The sequence below is a fragment of the Meleagris gallopavo genome, chromosome 17, assembly GCF_000146605.3.
Source record: "Meleagris gallopavo isolate NT-WF06-2002-E0010 breed Aviagen turkey brand Nicholas breeding stock chromosome 17, Turkey_5.1, whole genome shotgun sequence".
Lineage (NCBI taxonomy): Eukaryota > Metazoa > Chordata > Aves > Galliformes > Phasianidae > Meleagris > Meleagris gallopavo.
This window is the reverse complement of record NC_015027.2, coordinates 269,800-278,071: the sequence shown is the minus strand read 5'-3', so window position 1 is coordinate 278,071 and position 8,272 is coordinate 269,800. Positions and strand designations below refer to the sequence as shown.

The following is an 8,272-nucleotide window of genomic DNA, read 5'->3' as shown; positions in this document are numbered from 1 at the left end:
AGTGAGTGGTATATAGGTGACGGTATCACTTTTTTTGCTACGTGTTACTCATTCACAACTAGACCAAGGTGGCTTTATCTTATCATGACACCAGCCCTGCCTGACTAGGTTAGGCCCCACAAGCATCTTGGTTGATGGTAACGTGACATGTGGTTGCAGCTTGATAACTTGAAGCCCTGCCATTACAGACACTTAGCTAACAGTGCAGGCAGAGGATGGTGGGGGTGACAGACAATGGGAGGAGGCCTGGGATGAAGCACAGATCCAGATGTGCTCCACTTAGGAACACCGGCAGCCAGAAACACCTTGGAATTGCTCATCTTGGCTGTCTCCCCAAAACGCTGGAAATTAGCCAGCTCATATTAACCTGGAAATTAGCTAGCTTCCTGAAGAATCACAGAATGGCCAGGGTTGAAAGGGACCTCAAGAATCATGAATCTCCAACCTCCCGCCACATGCAGGGCCACCAACCTCCCCTTTTAATACTAGACCAGGCTGCCCAGGGCCCCATCCAACCTGGCCTTGAACACGTCCAGGAATGGGGCATCCACAACCTCTCCGGGCAGCTGTTCCAGCACCAAGGGAAGGGTTAAAGGAAAGGCATTAAAGTTAACACCAGCTATATTAACTAAAAATAATATGTGTGCAAAAAGGTCAGAGTTATAACTGTTATGGGAATCATACTGTAAAATCATACTTTGACTTTACATGTGAAGTGTAGTCCTTTACTATAAAGGCCTGTAAAGTATCAGGTTTTGCATGTCTTTAGGCTGGAATGGGTTGAAGGGGAAGTTACGAAGAGCAGCCGTGGAGCTCACAAAGATTTGCTCTGGAAGAGGATTTGAGGTCAACAAGAGTAGGACAAATAGTGCAGATGGCTGAGCACTTTCTTTCTGGAAGGAGTTAACAACCACTTCTAAGACAAAACAGCTGGCACTCCCGCAAAACTGCCAGATTGCAAATAGGCAGAGGCAACATATAGAAAAGGAGAAGGGAAGCAGTATTCTACCTCCTTTTCTTTATAAAATTTACACTTGATCTGTTCCTGGCCATTCTGACTAGTTTGCCTGTCTACACAAGGGCTATGAAAGGAAGGATTCAAAAATCAGTTAATTGAATCAGTGCTGTCATCACACAAGCCACAGACTGCGGCAGCAGTAGTTGACATGTGGGAAGCAACTAGGGAATCTTCTGCTAGAGCTATTTCTTTGCTTTTGTGGGAGTCTTTGTTTCAGTAGTGGGGCCTGGGTGGTAAATGGGGGAAGGGAAGAAAAAGCAGCAGGCTCAGATGCCTCTAGCAGTAAGTTCCAGTCCTGCCCAACAGACAGAAAGATGCAGCCTGCTTTTCCAGTCTTGGGTCTCTTCTGAGCAGAGGGTGCCATTCACACCAGATTGTGCAACAGCCAGTTAGGATGTGTACAAAGGAAGGAGAAATGTCAGTTCATGGTGCAAATTCTGACCTGGCTGGCTTCAAGGCACTGATCACACTGGTGAGATATACATGTGCCAGAACTTGTCACACGCTCCTTGTGCACTCACCCCTTCCTGTCAGGTATGTCAAGCTTCTCCTGTGCTTTGCTTTGTGTGCATATGCACAACAGTTTATGAGTGCTCTTGTCCTGTTTCATTCCTTTGGAAGCAGCAAAGGTGAGAGGGAACTCCATTATATTAGAGATCATTTAGCTTGTTCTCCTAAACTCCTTTAAAGGTATTTTCCAAACCTCCTGACCACTGTGAACACTTTCTACAGAGGCATTTTAATTTCCCTTTATTGAGTTCAAGTGCCTACCTACCCCCCATTATGCTTTTGCACTGCACAGTACTGTTCTGCAAAATACTTTAGAACAGAAGACTTCTGACCACAAAGCCCCAGTCAGTTTCTGATCCGTAGTACAACTGCAATAAAAGTAAAACAACAGCTTTCAGAAGGATTACTCCTTCTGTCAGAATCAGCCCAACAGTGGCTCACATATGGTGGTCTGTGGGACACATCTTCCCAGTAGCGTGGCCCTTTTACACCCTAGGAACCAGTGGGACAACATTCTTGAGCAACAAAAGGAAGCATGACACAGTGGCACATAAAGCAAACTTGTTAAACTTCCCCCAACTTCTTTCCGCTGGGATCTGATTTTACCTTACCTCCAATGCCAGTACCTTGCTTTTACCATCCACATCTTCTCAATTCATTGTTACAGTTCCACTTTGTTTTGTATTAGGCAAGTTAAAGAAATTTATAGAAAAGAATAAAACTGTTTTGTTTTGATGCCAAAGGCCTTTTTTTTTTCTTTTCCATTTTTTCACAGTTCACTTTTCAGTTCTTTTGGTTTAAACAAGAGATGACATACCTTTTGAAAAGCAGCTTTCCTGGGGTTGCTTGTGCTCTGAAAACATGCACCTGGAAATTCTAGTGCTCAGAGGAAGCTGTAGAAGATCAGTCCATAAAATGCTGTTGCTGCATTTGGAGAGCCAGAAGATGGACTGGATTCCATTCTCAGTGATTTCAGTCTTCCCTGAAAAGGAAATACAGACAATACAGTCAGCACTGAAATACAAGAGCAGACTGAAAGGCCAGGCTGCTTCTTGCTCTTTAACAAGATCTTTAACAAGTGTTTTCTTCCACTCCTCACTAGAGTTGATCCTACGGAGACATTCAGAAAGACAGTGTTTTCACAGCCTGATCTCAAGTTATGCAGTACACCAGCACAGATAAGAGATCTCTTAATACTGCAATGTTATCTGGCTAGGTAGTAGCAAAAGGCAAAACTTCTCCAAGCCTTCTTAACCAATAGACCTAGTCCTATATGTTCCTTTATTGGCTTTTTCCACCTGCCTCATTTAAGGATTGAGAAAGGACAGAATTAAAGTGCATTTCTTGTACAAAAAGCAAAGTATCAGCTGTTGGAGAGCACTAAGTACTTCAGACAGTACTTGGGTACTTAAATAAAGGATCTGCAAACACATATGAAAATATGTACAAGTAAATGATGAAGCCTGTTACAAAAGCCAAAAAAGTTCAAGCTGTGCTGCCCTATGAAGGAGGCCTGTTTGGGAACAGACAGGTAACATTCCATCTAAACTAGGACTGCCCTTATGCTGATGGAACAAAACATTTATGAAACATGGGTTGGTTAAGAAAATTTCAGAAAGGGTCTTTTATATCTATACACCTTTGGTCATTCATTTAGCTTTTTGTGTCTTGGTGCCTGCTACAGCCAAAGCATTCCAAAAGGTAGCTGAGGGGATAGCTGTTTTAGAAGTGTGCATAGCAGTAAGGAGAGTTAGCAAACTTGTATCAGGCTGCTATAGGCTTTATCCAATCAAGTTTAGAAAATCTCTAAGTATGAAGTTTTGATACACAATGACACTGCTGCAGGAGGAGCCAACAACATAATTATGTGTGGGCACACTGACTGGAGAGGCCCAGGGGTCCTGAGATGAAGAAAGACAACTGGTTACTGGCTGGGCCTTATGTTTGTTCCCTAAGGTCTGTGCAAACCATGCTGCCAAACATATGTGGTGTGCACATTAGAAAATACTTTGGAAAAGTTTTCCCTCTAGAGGCTCATTCTGTGCTCATGGTTTCTGCTGCTATGCATCCAGCCAGCTTTCCTTCTTCTTCCTTAGCTCTGGAACTGTAACTGGAATCGTGCAGAAGTCAGCCCACATTAAGCGGCTTCAAAGGATCATCCTTTTGTTCAGGAGTGGCTCTGTGTGATGCTAAAAGCAGAAGCAAAGAATGGATCCCGAGCATCAGGTGTGACTCACAGAAGTGAGCGAGAGAGGTCTGAGAAGCTCCACAGTGCTGAAAGTAACATATTCACCTCTTCTTCTCTAGGCAAGCTGAATCTCAGTTTCTTTATTTGCTTTTACAATTTAAGTTACAGGGAAATCCACACTCAGAAAGTAACAGTAGGAAGAATCCAGCTACTGCCACCATATCTGCATCCCCTGTGCTTTTAAGAATATGGGAGGGCTCAACTTTCCTCTGATAAATGGGTGAAGGGAGAGGCCAGGGATTGCACATGTATTCAGATGCTGCAGTATGTTCTCCTGGCTCTGAAACGCTTACTTATAGTAGGGCTTAGAGCCAAATACAACTTGAGCCATTCCTTCTCCTCCCTCACTAAAGAATGATCTCTAAGCTCTAGGCCCTCATCTCCACCCAAAATGACTGCCCTGGTTTATTTTATTCTTTTTTCATTGTTTCCTTTTTAATCACTTCTAAGCTAAGCTTTTGTTTGCCAAGTTTTCAGCCTGGAGCAAATTTTTACAGTCAGATTATAACCTCCTATCCTCTCCCTTGAAAAAAGGTGTTTTAATGGATATGCTGCTGTCCCACCCATTATTTACCTTGCTGCTGGGAGGCAGGGGAGATGATGGCAAGCTTTTAAATTTCAGCATCTTAAAATTCTATTTTGCAGACATGGGCACACATCTGGTTAAACCATTTCACTCATATCTTGGCTCAAAATCCTTGGCTGAGGCATCTCATGGCAGCAGACGTGTCTAGAGAGCTGAGAAGGAAAAAATAAAGGAGACAAAGTGGTTAGGTTTCTCAGAAAAGGAAAGGTTGCGGGCTAGAATACAACAAAATGCCAGGACTGGGTCTCTCAGCATGTTACAGAGTTTCAACTATTCAGGATAGGATGATATTAGCTCACACTTGAGAAGCCCTCTTCTAAAGGGCAGGCTGAAGAAGGCAGAACACTGCTGAAGCCAGTGCCTTCCACTGAAGGGAGAAACGAGAGAGAGTCTGAAAACATACTATAACCTGGAGCCACACAGGGATTTGGACACTTCTCAGGGATTTCAGTTTCCACATTTAGAACCCAGTAAAAGCCTGAAAATCCTTGCTCAACTGCCAGTGAATTCCCAGCACCATTTTGAAGCCAGGGAGGCTCTGGAGAAGACATTTCAAAGCAAGCAGCTTCATCTCCTCAACTGCCTGCTTTACCAGTAGGATCCAGTCCCCCGTCCTCACCCAGAGCATGCCTAGAAGAGTTATCTGTGGTCTAAGATGGGGCACATGGCACAAACAGTAGAGAAATAAGGTATATCTGATGGGAAATTCCCTGTGGATGTGTCAGACCAGGGCTGAAAGTCCTTCATTGGATTAAAGATGTTTCTTGTACAGCAACTGATACCCAAATTGCTCTGGTTTAAGATCTTTCATTATTTTTGTCACTTCTCTTACACTTCTCCAAAATCAGTATCACTCTCTCTCCTCAAGAGCTGTGCCATGTTAAGAAGATGTGTTGTTGATACCTTCACACACACTGATACTGGCAACAAGTGATACGAGAAAACAAGGCTGTTCACACACCAAGCAAGTTGAAATTGAAAGTTTTAGAATTCACGCTCACTGATTCTTTTTGCTAAACTAATATATTGGTTCTTAGCTAATACACTGATCCCTACTGGCCTATATCATACTAGGCTTCAGACTACTCTGTGCACAGATCTTCTAGAAAGGCTATTGACTGAGAAGAATGAACAGCGTTTACCATAACATAGAGGCCAATCCTGGTACAAAGCATTCTCTGCAGAGGGGAGCTGGACCCAAAACTAACTTTGAAATTGATGTCAAACTTTGGGTGTGAATAGCCATACAGCAGATGGTGCATCCCATGCTCTGAGAAGGTTTAGAGACAAGAAACCACAGGATAAAATACGTCTCTGTTGTCTCTTGTCTTCCTCTGTAAGTTAGAATCTAAGTGAGGGAAAGCAAGGGGAGCTTCTTGCTACAGGCTAGCTTTCATAGAATCACAGAATCACATGCTCGGAAAGGACCTACAAGATCATCTAGTCCAACTGTTCTCCCATCATTACTACCACAAGCTACTAAACCATATCTCGTAGCAGAAACTGCATTGTCATATTAACTCCCACTGGTGCAGGGATGCACAGAAACTGTGGACAGAAAGGTACCTTCTCCTTGCTCCAAGGCAAGTTAGCTCAGTCTACAGTCCTGGACTGAAATTTTTACATCCTGTTTTAAAGATTGCCTTCATACACCCCATAGTGACTGTTACACTTTGTGCCAGGGCTTCATTAGCCTTAGTCCTAAGTCATACTGTAGTTAAAAATCTTGACATTTTGTCCCTTATGCCCTGGATATGGAGAATAAATTATACCCATTATCCTTGTATTACTTGCACTGCCCCTCAAGCCCTTTACTGCTTCAAGATGCTATCACATTTCTCCCTCATTCTTCTTGTTTAAGAGCTTCAGGCTCTTTCTGCTCTTCTCATCTAACTTCCCAGATCCTCTTCTCATACCTTAAGGCAAACACCAGGCTTTCTGCCTCAGCAGAGAATGCCACAGGAATACATGGTAGGGTTGATTTAAAGAAACTGCTTCTCCCTCCACTCTCAGTGCCCCAGTGATGTGCCAAGATCTGAAACTGCACTAATTTTACTTTGCCAGACTTGTCAAGGAAACAGTTACATGCGTCTCTGCCTTTGGGTCTTCCATTCAAAGTCTCTAACACTTCAAAGATGCATGCACTTGATTAGCTTAGAGCTGCTCATTCCAACACGATGAGTGAGCTACAAACAAAGAAGGAAGGCTGAGATAAGCATGTTCTTGGGAGGGTTGTTGGAGAGCAGCAGACAATCACAGGCCTTATTTCTCCTATCAGGTGAAAAATTTTACAAACCATGGAAACTTGCAGTTTTGCCTCTTGTCTGAAGTCTGCATTTTCCGCAGAATATTTATGTTTTCCCTACATTTCCTCTCGGTAATGATCTAATCGAGCAGAATTATTTTGATATTAATCAGAAGAACGGGAACACTTTCGTGGTTCATATTACCAGTGGGAATGTCAGCAAGACTGACAGGGCTACCTTTGGAATTTGCCACATATTAATCAGAGCTCGGCTAACATGGTAGGGCTGGGGTGGAGCTCGTTTTGCTTTGCACATGGGAGATGGCTTGTTTGAGAGTTGGGAAACTGAGGGTGGTGGAGTTCCCTCTCCATCTGATTCAGAGATCTCAAACAGCTGCCCTGGCAGCCCTCAGATATCTCTTCCCATCCGTGCCTATTTCTTTGCTTTCATCATCTCTTCCCATTATTAAACTGTCACATATTACACACTTCATCGAGCTAGGAGGGTTGCACAACCAAGTGTAAGCTCACTGTCCTGACTTGGTGACAGAGGGAGTGACAAGCTGCTCCTACAGGCCACTCTACTGTGGGAGGCCAGAGATAATCGCTTTGAGCCCTGGGACAGGGTTCCAGGAAAGAGAGCCTGGTTCTGGAAAGAGGCATATTAGACTTGCAAAAGCAGCTGGGATACAAAGTAGGCACATCTAGCCAAGTGAGCAAACAAAACCAAAATCATTTTTCTCTCCTTAAATTTTGCACTGTTGTCACTCAGCACAGACAAATGGTTAAACACACTTGGTAATGCAATAATTAAACATAAAAAAGGCAACAAAGGTAAAAATATAGCTGCACCATCACTACCCCCCAAAAAGCAGCATGTATTTGTCATGAGTAACTCTATGGAGTAATGGGATGCAGCATTGAGCAGAACTGGGCCCCTGCATAGTGCTTGGACAGGGGAAGGAGCATTGCTCTTCCAGGACAGAATACTGAATACAGAAAAGCAAAAATGTTGGCATTCATTTCTAAATCTGTCCTGCCTGGCTGGCTAAAGAATTAATGCCAGAATATAAACTGCTAAAGGGACAAAATCAGACCCAATCCATACCGTTTCCTCTGCTTTGATACACACGGAGAATATGTAATTCCATCCACATCAAACATTGCACTTATGCATAGAAGGGCCTGCAAAACAAGGCCCTTGAAGTCTCAGTAGAAATTGTAAAACAGAGTTCCTAGGTCATAAACCAAGATCTTGCATCAACCGTTTACCATTTATTTGCAGGAATAGGATTAACTGAAAATTCAACAGCTACTCCATAACTTCTCACATTGCATATGGAAAAACCTATCGACTAGTGTCTCAAAAACCAGGTGTGAAATTCCTACTTCTCAACTTATTCCAGCAACTGCTCTGATGAACGAACATCTCAGAAAACACACTTTTTCACAAGTCTGCTTTGCACACGTCTGGCTTCCAAAATCAAATTCCCTCTATCGATGCCATCTTCTTCACGTTAAGCAGAGCACGTAGTCTTCTCTTTAGAAAGAAGGCTATGGATTCTCCTTGAGGCAGCTTGCTCCACGAAGGTCCACCCAAAAGATAAATGAAAAGCCAAAAAAAGTCAACATAAAATAGAGACTCAACCTAGCAAACCTGCTGCT

At 43.2% G+C, this 8,272-nt stretch overlaps 1 long non-coding RNA gene across 1 annotated transcript in view; it reads right to left on the bottom strand.

Annotated features, from left to right (window-relative positions):
* Window positions 1–2,306: 2,306 nt before the first annotated feature.
* The window catches only part of LOC116217261, an 83,351-nt gene continuing 77,385 nt past the window's right edge, over window positions 2,307–8,272 (bottom strand). The window contains exons 2-3 of the long non-coding RNA XR_004161545.1: window positions 4,351–4,514; window positions 2,307–2,510 (exon numbers count right to left, since the gene is read on the bottom strand). This is a non-coding gene — a long non-coding RNA (uncharacterized LOC116217261). The remainder of the gene's footprint in view (window positions 2,511–4,350; window positions 4,515–8,272) is intronic.